Below are 20,046 nucleotides of genomic sequence, written 5' to 3'. Positions count from 1 at the left end.
CACCATTACATACATATATATGGGGAGGTACGAGCTCCAACTCGGTTTTACAGTGAAAACTGCAGGAAATCAAACCGGAACTAGGAAACACACTGAAAAACCAGATTATAAGTTACACCTGCAAACCGTTCCCTTTGTGCTAGATGAATGAACGTCTCTCCACATGATCAGTTCTGAGAGATAAGTGTGTGTGAAAGCCGTCCTTCAACTAGCTTGTTGGGAACACAAAGTTTCTTTTCTGTTGCAAACTCCACTCCATACATATATATGAGTAGGTACGAGCTCCAACTCTTTTTTACAGTGAAAAGTGCAGGAACTTCAAACCGGCACTAGGAAACATACTGTGAACCCACAGTAAAGTTTCCCCTGCAACCCGTTGCCTTTGTGCTAGATGAAAGTACGTCTCTCCACATGCTCAGTTCTGAGAGATAAGTGTGTGTGAAAGCCGTCTTTCACATAGCTTGTTGGGAACACAAAGTTTCTTTTCAGTTTCTAACTCCAGTCCATAGATATATATGGGAAGGTACTAGCTCAAAATCGGTTTACAGTGAAAACTGCAGGAACTTCAAACCGGCACTAGGAAACAGACTGAGAAAGCAGAGACATTGTTTCTCCTGCAACCCGTTCCCTTTGTGCTAGATGGACGAACGTCTATCCACATGCTCAGTTCTGAGAGATAAGTGTGTGTGAAAGCCGTCCTTCACCTAGCTTGTTGGGAACACAAAGATTCTTTTCAGTTGCTAACTCCACTCCATACATATATATGGGGAGGTACTAGCTGCAACTCGTTTTTACAGTGAAAACTGCAGGAACTTCAAACCGGCACTAGGAAACAGACTGAGAAAACAGAGTAAATGTTTCCCCTGCAACCCGTTCCCTTTGTGCTAGATGAACGAACGTCTCTCCAAATGCTCAATTCTAAGAGATAAGTGTGTGTGAAAGCCGTCCTTCACATAGCTTGCTGGGAATACAAAGTTTCTTTTCAGTTGCAAACTCCATTCCATACATATATATTGGGAGGTACTAGCTCCAACTCGGTTTTAGAGTGAAAACTGCAGGAACTTCAAACCGGCACTAAGAAACAGAATGAGAATCCAGAATAATTGTTTCTTCTGCAACCCGTTCCCTTGGTGCTAGATGAACGATCGTCTTTCCACATGCTCATTTCTGAGAGATAAATGTGTGAAGCCGTCCTTCACATAGCTTGTTGGGAACACAAATGTTCTTTTCAGTTGCAAACTCCACTCCATACATATATATGGGGGGTACTAGCTCCAACTCGGTTTCACAGTGGAAACTTCATGGAACTTCAAACCGGCACTTGGAAACAGACTGAGAAACCAGAGTATAAGTTTGTACTGCAAACCGTTCCCTTTGTGCTAGATGAACGAACGTCTCTCCACATGCTCAGTTCTGAGAGATAAGTGTGTGTGAAAGCCGTACTTCACCTAGCTTGTTGGGAACACAAAGTTTCTTTTCAGTTGCAAATTCCACTGCATACATATATATGGGTAGGTACAAGCTCCCACTGGGTTTTACAGTGAAATCTGCAGGAACTTCAAACCGGCACTAGGAAACAGACTGAGAAGCCAGAGTAAAAGTTTCTCCTGCAACCCGTTCCATTTGTGCTAGATGAACGATAGTCTCCTCACATGATCAGTTCTGAGAGATAAGTGTGTGTGAAAGCCGTCCTTCACATAGCTTGTTGGGAACACAAACTTTCTTTTCAGTTGCAAACTCCACTCCATACATATATATGGGGAGGTACTAGCTCCAAATCGGTTTTACAGTGAAAAGTGTAGGAACTTCAAACCGGCACTAGGAAACAAACTGAGAAACCAGAGTAAAAGTTTCTCCTGCAACCCCTTCCCTTTGTGCTAGATGAACGAACGTCTCTCCACATGCTCAGTTCTGAGAGATAAGTGTGAGTGAAAGCCGTCCTTCACCTAGCTTGTTGGGAACACAAAGTTTCTTTTCAGTTGCAAACTCCACTCCATACTTATATATGGGGAGGTACTAGCTCCAAATCGGTTTTACAATGAAAACTGCGGGATATTCAAACCGGCACTTGGAAACAGACTGAGAAACCAGAGTAAAAGTTTCTCCTGCAACCCGTTCCCTTTGTGCTAGATGAATGAAAGTCTCTCCAAATGCTCAGTTCTGAGAGATAACTGTGTGTGAAGCCGTTCTTCACATAGCATGTTGGGAACACAAAGTTTCTTTTCAGTTGCATACTCCACTCCATACATATATATGGGGAGGTACTAACTCCAACTCGGTTTTACAGTGAAAACAGCAGGAACTTCAAACCGGCACTAGGAAACAGACTGAGAAACCAGAGTAAAATTTCTCCTGCAACCCGATCCCTTAGTGCTTGATGAACGAACGAATCTCCACATGCTCAGTTCTGAGAGATAAGTGTGTATGAAAGCCGTTCTTCACCTAGCTTGTTGGGAACACAAAGTTTCTTTTCAGTTGCAAACTCCACTCCATACATATATATGGGCAGGTACTAGCTCCAACTCGGTTTTACAGTGAAATCTGCAGGAACTTCAAACCGGCACCAGGAAACAGACTGAGAAACCAGAGTAAAATTTTCTCCTGCAACCCGTTCCATTTGTGCTAGATGAACGAACGTCTCTCCACATGCTCAATTCTGAGAGATAATTGTGTGTGAAAGCCGTCCTTCAACTAGCTTTTTTGGAACACAAAGTTTCTTTTCAGTTGCAAACTCCACTCCATACATATATATGGGGAGGTACAAGCTCCAACTCGGTTTTACAGTGAAAAGTGTAGGAACTTCAAACCGGCACTTGGAAACAGACTGAGAAACCAGAGTAAAAGTTTCTCCTGTAACCTGTTCCCTAAGTGCTAGATGAACGAACGTCTATCTACATGCTCATTTCTGAGAGATAATTGTGTGAGAAAGCCGCCCTTCACCTAGCTTGTTGGGAACACAGTTTCTTTTCAGTTGCAAACTCCACTCAATACATATATATGGGGTGGTACTAGCTCCAACTCGGTTTTACAGTGAATATTGCAGGAACTTAAAACCGGCACTAGGAAACAGACTGAGAAACCAGAGTAAAAGATTCTCCTGCAATCCGTTCCCTTTGTGCTAGATGAACGAAAGTCTCTCCACATGCTCAGTTCTGAGAGATAAGTGTGTGTGAAAGCCGTCCTTCACCTAGCTTGTTGGGAACACAAAGTTTCTTTTCAGTTGCAAAATCCACTCCATACATATATATGGGGAGGTACGAGCTCCAACTCGGTTTTACAGTGAAAATTGCAGGAATTTCAAACTGGCACTAGGAAACAGACTGAGAAACCAGAGTAAAAGTTTCCCCTGCAACACGTTCCCTTTGTGCTAGATGAACGAACGTCTCTCCACATGCTCAGTTCTGAGAGATAATTGTGTGTGAAAGCCGTCCTTCAACTAGCTTGTTGGGAACACAAAGTTTCTTTTCAGTTGCAAACTCCACTCCATACATATATATGGGGAGGTACGAGCTCCAACTCGGTTTTACTGTGAAAACTGCAGGAACTTCAAACCGACACTAGGAAACAGACTGAGAAACAAGAGTAAAAGTTTCTCCTGCAACCCGTTCCCTTTGTGCTAGATGAAAGAACGTCTCGCCACATGCTCAATTCTGAGAGATAAGTGTGTGTGAAATCCTCCCTTCACCAAGCTTGTTGGGAACACAGTTTCATTTCAGTTGCAAACTCCACTCCATACATATATATGGGTTGGTACAAGCTCCAACTCGGTTTTATCGTGAAAATTGCAGGAACTTAAAACCGGCACTAGGAAACAGACTGAGAAACCAGAGTAAAAGTTTCTCCTGCAACACGTTCCCTTTGTGCTAGATGAACGAACGTCGCTCCACATGCTCAGTTCTGAGAGATAATTGTGTGTGAAAGCCGTCCTTCACCTAGCTTGTTGGGAACACAAAGATTCTTCTCAGTTGCAAACTCCACTCCATACATATATATGTGGAGTTACTAGCTCCAACTCGGTTTTACAGTGAAAACTGCAGGAATTTCAAACCGGCAATAGGAAACAGACTGAGAAACCAAAGTAAAAGTTTCCCCTGCAACCCGTTCCCTTTGTGCTAGATGAACGAACGTCTCTCCACATGCTCAGTTCTGAGAGAAAAGTGTGTGTGAAAGCCGTCCTTCACCTAGCTTGTTGGGAACACAAAGTTTCTTTTCAGTTGCAAAATCCACTCCATACATATATATGGGGAGGTACGAGCTCCAACTCGGTTTTACAGTGAAAATTGCAGGAATTTCAAACTGGCACTAGGAAACAGACTGAGAAACCAGAGTAAAAGTTTCCCCTGCAACCCGTTCCCTTTGTGCTAGATGAAAGAACGTCTCTCCACATGCACAGTTCTGAGAGATAAGTGTGTGTGAAAGCCGCCCTTCACCTAGCTTGTTGGGAACACAGTTTCTTTTCAGTTGCAAATTCCACTCCATACATATATATGGGTTGGTACAAGATCCAACTCGGTTTTACAGTGAAAATTTCAGGAACTTAAAACAGGCACAAGGAAACAGACTGAGAAACCAGAGTAAAATTTTCTCCTGCAACACGTTCCCATTTTGCTAGATGAACGAACGTCTCTCCACATGCTCAGTTCTGAGGGATAAGTGTGTATGAAAGCCCTACTTCACATAGCTTGTTGGGAACACAAAGTTTCTTTTCAGTTGCCAACTCCACTCCATACATATATATGGGGAGGTACTAGCTCCAACTCGGTTTTACAGTGAAAACTGCAGGAATTTCAAACCGGCACTAGGAAACAGACTGAGAAACCAATGTAAAAGTTTCTCCTGCAACCCGTTCCCTTTCTGCTAGATGAACGAACGTCTCTCCACATGCTCAATTCTGAGAGATCAGTGAGTGTGAAAGCCGTCCTTCACCTAGCTTTTTGGGAACACAAAGTTTCTTTTCATTTACAAACTCCACTCCATAATTATATATGGGGAGGTACTAGCTCCAACTCGGTTTTACAGTGAAAACTGCAGGAACTTCAAACCGGCACTAGGAAACAGACTGAGAACCCAGAGTAAAAGTTTCTCCTGCAACCCGTTCCCTTTGTTTTAGATGAAAGAACGTCTCTCCACATGCTCAATTCTGAGAGATAATTGTGTTTGAAAGCCGTCCTTTACCTAGCTTGTTGGGAACACAGTTTCTTTTCAATTGAAAACTCCACTCCATACATATATATGGGGTGGTACTAGCCCCAACCCGGTTTTACAGAGAAAATTGCAGGATCTTAAAACCGGCACTAGGAAACAGACTGAGAAACCAGAGAAAAAGTTTCTCCTGCAACCAGTTCCATTTGTGCTAGATGAAAGAACGTCTCTCCACATGCTCAATTCTGAGAGATAAGTGTGTGTGAAAGCCGTCCTTCACCAAGCTTGTTGGGAAAAGAGTTTCTTTTCAGTTGCAAACTCCACTCCATACATATATATGGGTTGGTACAAGCTCCAACTCGGTTTTACAGTGAAAATTGCAGGAACTTAAAACCGGCACTAGGAAAAAGACTGAGAAACCAGAGAAAAAGTTTCTCCTGCAACCCGTTCCCTTTGTGCTAGATGAACGAACGTCTCTCCACATGTTCATTTCTGAGAGATAATTGTGTGTGAAAGCCGTCCTTCACCTATCTTGTTGGGAACACAAAGTTTGTTCTCAGTTGCAAACTCCACTCCATACATATATATGGGGAGGTAATAGCTCCAACTCGTTTTTACAGTGAAAACTGCAGGAACTTCAAACCGGCACTAGGAAACAGACTGAGAAACCAGAGTAAAAGTTTCTCCTGCAACCAGTTCCCTTTGTGCTAGATGAACGAACGTCTCTCCACATGCTCAATTCTGAGAGATAATTGTGTGTGAAAGCCGTCCTTCACCTAGCTTGTTGGGAATACAGTTTCTTTTAAGTTGCAAACTCCACTCTATAAATATATATGGGGTGGTACTAGCTCCAACTCGGTTTTACAGTGAAAATTGCAGGAACTTAAAATCGGCACTAGGAAACAGACTGAGAAACCAGAGTAAAAGTTCCTCCTGCAAACCGTTCCCTTTGTGCTAGATGAGCGAACGTCTCTCAACATGCTCAGTTCTGAGAGAAAAGTGGTGTGAAAGCCGTCCTTCACCTAGCTTATTGGGAACACAAAGTTTCTTTTCAGTTGCAAACTCCACTCCGTACATATATATGGGGAGGTACGAGCTCCAACTCTGTTTTACAGAGAAAAGTGCAGGAACTTCAAACCGGCCCTAGGAAACAGACTGAGAAACAAGAGTAAAAGTTTCTCCTGCAACCCGTTCCCTTTGTGCTAGATGAAAGAACGTCTCTCCACATGCTCAATTCTGAGAGATAAGTGTGTGTGAAAGCCGCCCTTAACCAAGCTTGTTGGGAACACAGTTTCTTTTCAGTTGCAAATTCCACGCCATACATATATATGGGTTGGTACAAGCACCAACTCGGTTTTACAGTGAAAATTTCAGGAACTTAAAACAGGCACTAGGAAACAGACTGAGAAACCAGAGTAAACTTTTCTCCTGAAACACGTTCCCTTTGTGCTAGATGAAAGAACGTCTCTCCACATGCTCAGTTCTGAGAGAAAAGTGTGTGTGAAAGCTGTCCTTCACCTAGCTTGTTGGGAACACAAAGTTTCTTTTCAGTTGCAAACTCCACTCCATACATATATATGGGGAGGTACGAGCTCCAACTTTGTTTTACAGATAAAAGTGCAGGAACTTCAAACCGACCCTAGGAAACAGACTGAGAAACAAGAGTAAAAGTTTCTCCTGCAACCCGTTCCCTTTGTGCTAGATGAAAGAACGTCTCTCCACATGCTCAATTCTGAGAGATAAGTGTGTGTGAAAGCCGCCCTTCACCAAGCTTGTTGGGAACACAGTTTCTTTTCAGTTGCAAATTCCACTCCATACATATATATGGTTTGGTACAAGCTACAACTCGGTTTTACAGTGAAAATTGCAGGAACTTAAAATCGGCACTAGTAAACAGACTGAGAAACCAGAGTAAAAGTTTCTCCTGCAACCCGTTCCCTTTGTGCTAGATGAACGAATGTCTCTCCACATGCTCATTTCTGAGAGATAAGTGTGTGTGAAACCCGTACTTCACCTAGCTTGTTGGGAACACGAAGATTCTTTTCAGTTGCAAACTCCACTCCATACATATATATGGGGAGGTACGATCTCCTAATCTGTTTTACAGTGAAAACTGCAGGAACTTCAAACCGGCACTAGGAAACAGACTGAGAAACCAGAGTAAAAGTTTCTCCTGCAAACCGTTCCCTTTGTGCTAGATGAACGAACGAATCTCCACATGCTCAATTCTGTGAGATAAGTGTGTGTGAAAGCCGCACTTCACCTAGCTTGTTGGGAACACAAAGTTTCTTTTCAGTTGTAAATTCCACTCCATACATATATATGGGGAGGTACTAGCTCCAACTCGGTTTTACAGTGAAAACTGCAGGAACTTCAAACCACCACTAGGAAACAGACTGAGAAACCAGAGTAAAAGTTTCTCATGCAACCCGTTCCCTTTATGCTAGATGAACGAACGTCTCTCCACATGCTCAGTTCTGAGAGATAAGTGTGTGTGAAAGCCGTCCTTCACATATCTTTTTGGGAACAGAAAGTTTCTTTTCAGTTGCAAACTCCACTCCATACATATATATGGGGAGGTATGAGATCCAACTCGGTTTTACAGTGAAAACTGCAGGAACTTAAAACCGGCAATAGGAAACAGACTGTGAAACCAGAATAAAAGTTTCTCCTGCAACCCGATCCCTTTGTGCTAGATGAACGAACGTCTCTCCACATGCTCAGTTCTGAGAGATAACTGTGTGTGAAGCCGTACTTCACGTAGCTTGTTGGGAACACAAAGTTTCTTTTCAGTTGCAAAATCCACTCCATACATATATATGGGGAAGTACTAGCTCCAACTCGGTTTTACAGTGAAAACTGCAGGAACTTCAAACCGGCACTAGGAAACAGACTGAGAGACAAGAGTAAAAGTTTCCCTGCAACCCTTTCCCTTTGTGTTAGATGAACGAACGTCTCTCCACATGCTCAGTTCTGAGAGATAAGTGTGTGAAAGCCGCCCTTCACCCAGCTTTTTGGGAACACAAAATTTCTTTTCAGTTGCAAACTCCACTCCATACATATATATGTAGAGGTACGAGCTCCAACTCTGTTTTACAGTGAAAACTGCAGGAACTTCCAACCGGCACTAGGAAACAGACTGAGAAACCAAAGTAAAAGTTTCTCCTGCAACCCGTTTCCTTTGTGCTAGATGAACGATCGTCTCTCCACATGCTCAGTTCTGAGAGATAAGTGTGTGAAAGCCATCCTTCACCTAGCTTTTTGGGAACACAAACATTCTTTTCAGTTGCAAACTCCACTCCATACATATATATGTGGAGGTACGAGCTCCAACTCTGTTTTACAGTGAAAACTGCAGGAACTTCAAACCGGAACTAGGAAACAGACTGTGAAACCAGAGTAAAAGTTGATCCTTCAACCCGTTCCCTTTCTGCTAGATGAACGAACGTCTCTCCACATGCTCAGTTCTGAGAGATAAGTGTGTGTGAAAGCTGCCCTTCACCAAGCTTGTTGGGAACAGAAAGTTTCTTTTCAGTTGCAAATTCCACTGCATACATATATATGGGGAGGTACTAACTCCAACACGGTTTTACAGTGAAAACTGCAGGAACTTCAAACCGGCCCTAGGAAACAGACTGAGAAACAAGAGTAAAAGTTTCTCCTGCAACCCGTTCCCTTTGTGCTAGATGAAAGAACGTCTCTCCACATGCTCAATTCTGAGAGATAAGTGTGTGTGAAAGCCGCCCTTAACCAAGCTTGTTGGGAACACAAAGTTTCTTTTCAGTTGCAAACTCAACTCCATACATATATATGAGTAGGTACGAGCTCCAAAACGGTTTTACAGTGAAAACTACAGGAACTTCAAACAGGCACTAGGAAACAGACTGAGAAACCAGAGTAAAAGTTTCTCCTGCAACCGGTTCCCTTTGTGCTAGATGAACGAACGTCTCTCCACATGCTCAGTTCTGAGAGATAAGTGTGTGTGAAAGCCGTCCTTCACCTAGCTTGTTGGGAACACAGTTTCTTTTCTGTTGCAAACTCCACTCCATACATATATATGTTGTGGTATAAGCTCCAACACGGTTTTACAGTGAAAATTGCAGGAACTAAAAAACGGCACTAGGAAACAGACAGAGAAACCAGAGTAAAAGTTTCCCCTGCAACCCGTTCCCTTTGTGCTAGATGAACGAACGTCTCTCCACATGCTCAGTTCTGAGAGATAAGTGTGTGTGAAAGCCGTCCTTCACCTAGCTTGTTGGGAACACAAAGTTTCTTTTCAGTAGCAAACTCCACATCATACATATATATGGGGAGGTACGAGCTCCAACTCGGTTTTACAGTGAAAACTGCAGGAACTTCAAACCGGCACTAGGAAAGAGACTGAGATACCAGAGTAAAAGTTTCTCCTGCAACCCGTTCCCTTTGTGCTAGATGAACGAATGTCTCTCCACATGCTCAATTCTGAGAGATAAGTGTGTGTGAAAGCCGTCCTTCACCTAGCTTGTTGGGAACACAGTTTCTTTTCAGTTGCAAACTCCACTCCATACATATATATGGGTTGGTACAAGCTCCAACTCGGTTTACAGTGAAAATTGCAGGAACTTAAAACAGGCACTAGGAAACAGACTGAGAGACCAGAGTAAAAGTTTCTCCTGCAACCCGTTCCCTTTGTGTTATATGAACGAACGTCTCTCCACATGCTCAGTTCTGAGAGATAACTGTGTGTGAAGCCGTCCTTCACGTAGCTTGTTGGGAACACAAAGTTTCTTTTCAGTTGCAAAATCCACTCCATACCTATATATGGGGAAGTACTAGCCCCAACTCGGTTTTACAGTGAAAACTGCAGGAACTTCAAAGCGGCACTATGAAACAGACTGAGAGACCAGAGTAAAAGTTTCCCTGCAACCCTTTCCCTTTGTGCTAGATGAACGAACGTCTCTCCACATGCTCAGTTCTGAGAGATAATTGTGTGTGAATGCCGTCCTTCACCTAACTTTTTGGGAACACAAAGTTTCTTTTCAGTTGTAAACTCCACTCCATACATATATATGTGGAAGTACGAGCTCCAACTCTGTTTTACAGTGAAAACTGCAGGAACTTCAAACCGGAACTAGGAAACAGCGTGTGAAACCAGAGTAAAAGTTTATCCTTCAACCCGTTCCCTTTGTGCTAGATGAACGAACGTCTCTCCACATGCTCAATTCTGAGAGATAAATGTGTGTGATAGCTGCCCTTCAAATAGCTTGTTGGGAACAGTAAGTTTCTTTTCAGTTGCAAATTCCACTCCATACATATATATGGGGAGGTACTAGCTCCAACACGGTTTTACACTGAAATCTGCAGGAACTTCAAACCGGCACTAGGAAACAGACTGAGAAAGCAGAGTAAAAGTTACTCCTGCAAACATTTCCCTTTGTGCTAGATGAACGAACGTCTCTCCACATGCACAGTTCTGAGAGATAAGTGTGTGTGAAAGCCGTACTTCACCTAGTTGTTGGGAACACAAAGTTTCTTTTCAGTTGCAAACTCCACTCCATACATATATATGGGTAGGTACGAGCTCCAACTCGGTTTTACAGTGAAAACTACAGGAACTTCAAACAGGCACTAGGAAACAGACTGAGAAACCAGAGTAAAAGTTTCCCATGCAACCGGTTATCTTTGTGCTAGATGAACGAACGTCTCTCCACATGCTCAGTTCTGTGAGATAAGTGTGTGTGAAAGCCGTCCTTCACATAGCTTGTTGGGAACACAGTTTCTTTTCAGTTGCAAACTCCACTCCATACATATATATGTGGTGGTACTAGCTCCAACACGGTTTTACAGTGAAAATTGCAGGAACTTAAAACCGGCACTAGGAAACAGACTGAGAAGCCAGAGTAAAAGTTTCTCCTGCAACCCGTTCCCTTTGTGCTAGATGAACGAACGTCTCTCCACATGCTCAGTTCTGAGAGATAACTGTGTGTGAAGCCGTCCTTCACGTAGCTTGTTGGGAACACAAAGTTTCTTTTCAGTTGCAAAATCCACTCCATACCTATATATGGAGAAGTACTAGCTCCAACTCGTTTTACAGTGAAAACTGCAGGAACTTCAAACCGGCACTAGGAAACAGACTGAGAGACCAGTGTAAAAGTTTCCCTGCAACCATTTCCCTTTGTGCTAGATGAACGAACGTCTCTCCACATGCTCAGTTCTGAGAGATAAGTGTGTGAAAGCCGTCCTTCACCTAGCTTTTTGGGAACACAAAGTTTCTTTTCAGTTGCAAACTCCACTCCATACATATATATGGGGAGGTACTAGCTCCAACACGGTTTTACACTGAAAACTGCAAGAACTTCAAACCGGCACTAGGAAACAGACTGAGAATGCAGAGTAAAAGTTACTCCTGCAAACATTTCCCTTTGTGCTAGATGAACGAACGTCTCTCCACATGCTCAGTTCTGAGAGATAAGTGTGTGTGAAAGCCGTCCTTCACCTAGCTTGTTGGGAAAACAAAGTTTATTTTCAGTTGCAAACTCCACTCCATACACATATATGGGTAGGTACGAGCTCCAACTCGGTTTTACAGTGAAAAGTACAGGAACTTCAAACAGGCACTAGGAAACAGACTGAGAAGCCAGAGTAAAAGTTTCTCCTGCAACACTTTCCCTTTTTGCTAGATGAACGAACGTCTCTCCACATGCTCAGTTCTGAGAGATAATTGTGTGTGAAAGCCGTCCTTCATCTAGCTTGTTGGGATCACACTTTCTTTTCAGTTACACTCTCAACTCCATACATATATATGGGGTGGTACTAGCTCCAACTCGGATTTACAGTGAAAATTGCAGGAACTTAAAACCGGCAATAGGAAACAGACTGAGAAACCAGAGTAATAGTTTCTCCTGCAACCCGTTCCCTTTGTGCTAGATGAACGAACGTCTCTCCACATGCTCAGTTCTGAGAGATAACTGTGTGTGAAGCCGTCCTTCACGTACCTTGTTGGGAACACAAAGTTTCTTTTCAGTTGCAAAATCCACTCCATACCTATATATGGGGAAGTACTAGCTCCAACTCGGTTTTACAGTGAAAACTGCAGGAACTTCAAACCGGCACTAGGAAACAGACTGAGAGACCAGAGTAAAAGTTTCCCTGCAACCCTTTCCCTTTGTGCTAGATGAACGAAGGTCTCTCCACATGCTCAGTTCTGAGAGATAAGTGTGTGAAAGCCGTCCTTCAACTAGCTTTTTGGGAACACAAACTTTCTTTTCAGTTGCAAACTCCACTCCATACATATAAATGGGGAGGTACGAGCTCCAACTCTGTTTTACAGTGAAAACTGCAGGAATTTCAAACCGGAACTAAGAAACAGACTGTGAAACCAGAGTAAAAGTTTACCCTTCAACCCGTTCCCTTTGTGCTAGATGAACGAACGTCTCTCCACATGCTCAATTCTGAGAGATAAGTGTGTGTGAAAGCTGCCCTTCACCTAGCTTGTTGGGAACACAAAGATTCTTTTCAGTTGCAAACTCCACTCCATACATATATATGGGGAGGTACAAGCTCCAACTCGGTTTTACAGAGAAAACTGCAGGAACTTCAAACCGGCACTAGGAAACAGACTGAGAAACCAGAATAAAAGTTTCTCCTGCAACCCGTTCCCTTTGTGCTAGATGAACGAACGTCTCTCCACATGCTCAGTTCTGAGAGATAAGTGTGTTTGAAAGCCGTGCTTCACCTAGCTTGTTGGGAACAGAAAGTTTCTTTTCAGATGCAAATTCCAATCCATACATATATATGGGGAGGTACTACCTCCAAAACTGTTTTAAAGTGAAAACTGCAGGAACATCAAACCGGCACTAGGAAACAGACTGAGAAAGCAGAGTAAAAGTTACTCCTGCAAACATTTCCCTTTGTGCTAGATGAACGAACGTCTCTCCACATGCTCAGTTCTGAGAGATAAATGTGTGTGAATGCCGTCCTTCACCTAGCTTGTTGGGAACACAAAGTTTCTTTTCAGTTGCAAACTCCACTCCATACATATATATGGGGAGGTACGAGATCCAACTCGGTTTTACAGTGAAAACTGCAGGAACTTCAAACCGGCACTAGGAAACAGACTGAGAAACCAGAGTAAAATTTTCCCTGCAACCCGTTCCCTTTGTGCTAGATGAACGAATGTCTCTCCACATGCTCAATTCTGAGAGATAAGTGTGTGTGAAAGCCGTCCTTCACCTAGCTTGTTGGGAACACAGTTTCTTTCAGTTGCAAACTCCACTCCATACATATATATGGGTTGGTACAAGCTCCAACTCGGTTTACAGTGAAAATTGCAGGAAATTAAAACAGGCACTAGGAAACAGACTGAGAAGCCAGAGTAAAAGTTTCTCCTGCAACACGTTCCCTTTGTGCTAGATGAACGAACGTCTCTCCACATGCTCAGTTCTGAGAGATAATTGTGTGTGAAAGCCGTCCTTCACCTAGCTTGTTGGGAACACAAAGTTTCTTTTCAGTTGCAAACTCCAATCCATAATTATATATGTGGAGGTACTAGCTCCAACTCGGTTTTACAGTGAAAACTGCAGGAACTTCAAACCGGCATTAGGAAACAGACTGAGAACCCAGAGTAAAAGTTTCTCCTGCAACCCGTTCCCTTTGTGCTAGGTGAACGAACGTCTCTCCACATGCTCAGTTCTGAGAGATAACTGTGTGTGAAGCCGTCCTTCACGTAGCTTGTGGGAACACAAAGATTCTTTTCAGTTGCAAAATCCACTCCATACCTATATATGGGGAAGTACTAGCTCCAACTCGGTTTTAAAGTGAAAACTGCAGGAACATCAAACCGGCACTAGGAAACAGACTGAGAGACCAGAGTAAAAGTTTCCCTGCAACCCTTTCCTTTTGTGCTAGATGAACGAACGTCTCTCCACATGCTCAGGACTAAGAGATAAGTGTGTGTGAAAGCCGTCCTTCACCTAGCTTGTTGGGAACACAAAGTTTCTTTTCAGTTGCAAACTCCACTCCATACATATATATGGGGAGGTACGAGATCCAACTCGGTTTTACAGTGAAAACTGCAGGAACTTCAAACCGGCACTAGGAAACAGACTGAGAAACCAGAGTAAAATTTTCCCTGCAACCCGTTCCCTTTGTGCTAGATGAACGAATGTCTCTCCACATGCTCAATTCTGAGAGATATGTGTGTGTGAAAGCCGTCCTTCACCTAGCTTGTTGGGAACACAGTTTCTTTTCAGTTGCAAACTCCACTCCATACATATATATGGGTTGGTACAAGCTCCAACTCGGTTTACAGTGAAAATTGCAGGAAATTAAAACAGGCACTAGGAAACAGACTGAGAAGCCAGAGTAAAAGTTTCTCCTGCAACACGTTCCCTTTGTGCTAGATGAACGAACGTCTCTCCACATGCTCAGTTCTGAGAGATAATTGTGTGTGAAAGCCGTCCTTCACCTAGCTTGTTGGGAACACAAAGTTTCTTTTAAGTTGCAAACTCCAATCCATAATTATATATGGGGAGGTACTAGCTCCAACTCGGTTTTACAGTGAAAACTGCAGGAACTTCAAACCGGCATTAGGAAACAGACTGAGAACCCAGAGTAAAAGTTTCTCCTGCAACCCGTTCCCTTTGTGCTAGGTGAACGAACGTCTCTCCACATGCTCAGTTCTGAGAGATAACTGTGTGTGAAGCCGTCCTTCACGTAGCTTGTGGGAACACAAAGATTCTTTTAAGTTGCAAAATCCACTCCATACCTATATATGGGGAAGTACTAGCTCCAACTCGGTTTTAAAGTGAAAACTGCAGGAACATCAAACCGGCACTAGGAAACAGACTGAGAGACCAGAGTAAAAGTTTCCCTGCAACCCTTTCCTTTTGTGCTAGATGAACGAACGTCTCTCCACATGCTCAGGACTAAGAGATAAGTGTGTGTGAAAGCCGTCCTTCACCTAGCTTGTTGGGAACACATTTTCTTTTCTGTTGCAAACTCCACTCCATAAATATATATGGGGTGGTACTAGCTCCAACTCGGTTTTACAGTGAAAATTGCAGGAACTTAAAACCGGCACTAGGAAACAGACTGAGAAAGCAGAGTAAAAGTTTCTCCTTCAACCCGTTCCCTTTGTGCTAGATGAACGAACGTCTCTCCACATGCTCAGTTCTGAGAGATAAGTGTGTGTGAAAGCCGTCCTTCAACTAGCTTGTTGGGAACACAAAGTTTCTTTTCAGTTGCAAACTACAATCCATACATATATATGGGGAGGTACGAGCTCCAACTCGGTTTTACAGTGAAAACTGCAGGAACTTCAAACCGGCACTAGGAAACAGACTGAGAAACCAGAGTAAAAGTTTCTCCTGCAACCCGTTCCCTTTGTGCTAGATGAAAGAATGTCTCTCCACATGCTCAATTCTGAGATATAAGTGTGTGTGAAAGCCGTCCTTCACCTAGCTTGTTGGGAACACAGTTTCTTTTCAGTTGCAAACTCCACTCCATACATATATATGGGTTGGTTCAAGCTCCAACTCGGTTTACAGTGAAAATTGCAGGAACTTAAAACAGGCACTAGGAAACAGACTGAGAAGCCAGAGTAAAAGTTTCTCCTGCAACACGTTCCCTTTGTGCTAGATGAACGAACGTCTCTCCACATGCTCAGTTCTGAGAGATAATTGTGTGTGAAAGCCGTCCTTCACCTAGCTTGTGGGAACACAAAGTTTCTTTTCAGTTACAAACTCCACTCCATACATATATATCGGGAGGTACTAGCTCCAACTCGGATTTACAGTGAAAACTGCAGGAATTTCAAACCGGCCCCAGGAAACAGACTGAGAAACCAAAGTAAAAGTTTCTCCTGCAAACCGTTCCCTTTGTGCTAGATGAACGAACGTCTCTCCACATGCTCAATTCTGAGAGATAAGTGTGTGTGAAAGCCGTACTTCACCTAGCTTGTTGGGAACACAAAGATTCTTTTCAGTTGCAAACTCCACTCCATACATATATATGGGGAGGTACGAGCTCCTAAACTGTTTTACCGTGAAAACTGCAGGAAATTCAAACCCGCACTAGGAAACAGACTGAGAAACCAGAATAAAAGTTTCTCCTGCAACCCGTTCCCTTTGTGCTAGATGAACGAACGTCTCTCCACATGCTCAGTTCTGAGAGATAAGTGTGTGTGAAAGCCGTCCTTCAACTAGCTTGTTGGGAACACAAAGTTTCTTTTCAGTTGCAAACTCCAATCCATACATATATATGGGGAGGTACGAGCTCCAAATCAGTTTTACAGTGAAAACTGCAGGAACTTCAAACCGGCACTAGGAAACAGACTGAGAAACCATAGTAAAAGTTTCTCCTGCAACCCGTTCCCTTTGTGCTAGATGAACGAATGTCTCTCCACATGCTCAATTCTGAGATATAAGTGTGTGTGAAAGCCGTCCTTCACCTAGCTTGTTGGGAACACAGTTTCTTTTCAGTTGCAAACTCCACTCCATACATATATATGGGTTGGTACAAGCTCCAACTGGGTTTACAGTGAAAATTGCAGGAACTTAAATCAGGCACTAGGAAACAGACTGAGAAGCCAGAGTAAAAGTTTCTCCTGCAACACGTTCCCTTTGTGCTAGATGAACGAACGTCTCTCCACATGCTCAGTTCTGAGAGATAATTGTGTGTGAAAGCCGTCCTTCATCTAGCTTGTGGGAACACAAAGTTTCTTTTCAGTTGCAAACTCCACTCCATACATATATATCGGGAGGTACTAGCTCCAACTCGGATATACAGTGAAAACTGCAGGAATTTCAAACCAGCACTAAGAAACAGACTGAGAAACCAAAGTAAAAGTTTCTCCTGCAACTCGTTCCCTTTGTGCTAGATGAACGAACGTCTCTCCACATGCTCAATTCTGTGAGATAAGTGTGTGTGAAAGCCGCCCTTCACCTAGCTTGTTGGGAACACAAAGTTTCTTTTCAGTTGCAAATTCCACTCCACATATATATGGGGAGGTACTAGCTCTAACTCGGTTTTACAATGAAAACTGCAGGAACTTCAAACCGGCACTAGGAAACAGACTGAGAAACCAGAGTAAAGTTTCTCCTGCAAACCATTCCCTTTGTGCTAGATGAACGAACGTCACTCCACATGCTCAGTTCTGAGAGATAAGTGTGTGTGAAAGCAGTCCTTCACATATCTTGTTGGGAACACAAAGTTTCTTTTCAGTTGCAAACTCCACTCCATAAATATATATGGGGAGGTACGAGATCCAACTCGGTTTTACTGTGAAAACTGCAGGAACTTAAAACCGGCACTAGGAATCAGACTGAGAAACCAGAGTAAAAGTTTCTCCTGCAACCCGTTCCCTTTGTGCTAGATGAACGAACGTCTCTCCACATGCTCAGTTCTGAGAGATAACTGTGTGTGAAGCCGTCCTTCACGTAGCTTGTTGGGAACACAAAGTTTCTTTTCAGTTGCAAACTCCACTCCATAAATATATATGTGGAGGTACGAGCTACAACTCTGTTTAACAGTGAAAACTGCAGGAACTTCGAACCTTAACTAGGAAACAGACTGTGAAACCAGAGTAAAAGTTTATCCTTCAAACCATTCCCTTTGTGCTAGATGAACGAACGTCTATCCACATGCTCAATTCTGAGAGATAAGTGTGTGTGAAAGCTGCCCTTCACCTAGCTTGTTGGGAACACAAAGTTTCTTTTCAGTTGCAAACTCCACTCCATACATATATATTTGGAGGTACAAGCTCCAACTCGGTTTTACATTGAAAACTGCAGGAACTTCAAACCGGCACTAGGAAACAGACTGAGAAACCAGAATAAAAGTTTCTCCTGCAACCCGTTCCCTTTGTGCTAGATGAACGAACGTCTCTCCACATGCTCAGTTCTGAGAGATAAGTTTGTGTGAAAGCCGTGCTTCACAGAGCTTGTTGGGAACACAAAGTTTCTTTTCAGTTGCAAATTCCACTCCATACTTATATATGGGGAGGTACTATCTCCAACACGGTTTTACAGTGAAAACTGCAGGAACTTCAAACCGGCACTAGGAAACAGACTGAGAACCCAGAGTAAAAGTTTCTCCTGCAACCCGTTCCATTTGTGCTAGGTGAACGAACGTCTCTCCACATGCTCAATTCTGAGAGATAAGTGTGTGTGAAAGCCGTCCTTCACCTAGCTTGTTGGGATCACAGTTTCTTTTCAGTTACAATCTCCACTCCATACATATATATGGGGTGGTACTAGCTCCAACTCGGTTTTACAGAAAAATTGCAGGAACTTAAAACCGGCACTAGGAAACATAATGAGAAACCAGAGTAAAAGTTTCTCCTGCAACCCGTACCCTTTGTGCTGGATGAACGAACGTCTCTCCACATGCTCAATTCTGAGAGATAAGTGTGTGTGAAAGCCGTACTTCACCTAGCTTGTTGGGAACACAAAGATTCTTTTCAGTTGCAAACTACACTCCATACATATATATGGGGTGGTAGGAGCTCCAAATCTGTTTTACAGTGAAAACTGCAGGAACTTCAAACAGGCACTAGGAAACAGACTGAGAAACCAGAGTAAAAGTTTATCCTTCAAACCGTTCCCTTTGTGCTAGATGAACGAACGTCTCTCCACATGGTAAATTCTGTGAGATAAGTGTGTGTGAAAGCCGCCCTTCACCTAGCTTGTTGGGAACACAAAGTTTCTTTTCAGTTGCAAACTCCACTCCATAAATATATATGGGGAGGTACGAGCTCCAACTCGGTTTTACAGTGAAAACTGCAGGAACTTCAAACCGGCACTAGGAATCAGACTGAGAAACCAGAGTAAAAGTTTCTCCTGCAACCCGTTCCCTTTGTGCTAGATGAACGAATGTCTCTCCACATGCTCAATTCTGAGAGAAAAATGTGTGTGAAAGCCGTGCTTCAACTAGCTTGTTGGCAAAACAGTTTGTTTTCAGTTGCAAACTCCACTCCATACATATATATGGGGAGGTACGAGATCCAACTCGGTTTTACAGTGAAAACTGCAGGAACTTAAAAATGGCACTAGGAAACAGACTGAGAAACCAGAGTAAAAGTTTCTCCTGCAACCCGTTCCCTTTGTGCTAGATGAACGAAAGTCTCTCCACATGCTCAGTTTTGAGAGAAAAGTGTGTGTGAAAGCCGTACTTCACATATCTTGTTGGGAACACAAAGTTTCTTTTCAGTTGCAAACTCCACTCCATACATATATATGGGGAGGTACGAGCTCCAACTCGGTTTTACAGTGAAAACTGCAGGAACCTCAAACCGGCACTAGGAAACAGACTGAGAAACCAGAGTAAAAGTTTCTCCTGCAACCCGTTCCCTTTGTGCTAGATGAACGAACGTCTCTCCACATGCTCATTTCTGAGAGATAACTGTGTGTGAAACCGTCCTACACGTAGCTTTTTGGGAACACAAAGTTTCTTTTCAGTTGCAAACTCCACTCCATAATTATATATGGGGAGATACTAGCTCCAACTCGGTTTTACAGTGAAAACTGCAGAAACTTCAACCCGGCACTAGGAAAAAGACTGAGAACCCAGAGTAAAAGTTTCTCCTGCAACCCGTTCCCTTTGTGCTAGATGAACGAACGTCTCTCCACATGCTCAATTCTGAAGGATAAGTGTTAGTGAAAGCCGTCCTTCACCTAGCTTGTTGATAACACAGTTTCTTTTCAGTTGCAAACCCCACTCCATACATATATATGGGGAGGTACTATCTCCAACACGGTTTTACAGTGAAAACTGCAGGAACTTCAAACCGGCACTAGGAAACAGACTGAGAACCCAGAGTAAAAGTTTCTCCTGCAACCCGTTCCATTTGTGCTAGGTGAACGAACGTCTCTCCACATGCTCAATTCTGAGAGATAAGTGTGTGTGAAAGCCGTCCTTCACCTAGCT

The sequence above is a fragment of the Camelus dromedarius genome, chromosome 14 (genome assembly GCF_036321535.1).
Source record: "Camelus dromedarius isolate mCamDro1 chromosome 14, mCamDro1.pat, whole genome shotgun sequence".
Classification (NCBI taxonomy): domain Eukaryota; kingdom Metazoa; phylum Chordata; class Mammalia; order Artiodactyla; family Camelidae; genus Camelus; species Camelus dromedarius.
The sequence above is the reverse complement of the archived record's forward strand: the minus strand, read 5'-3'. Positions refer to the sequence as shown.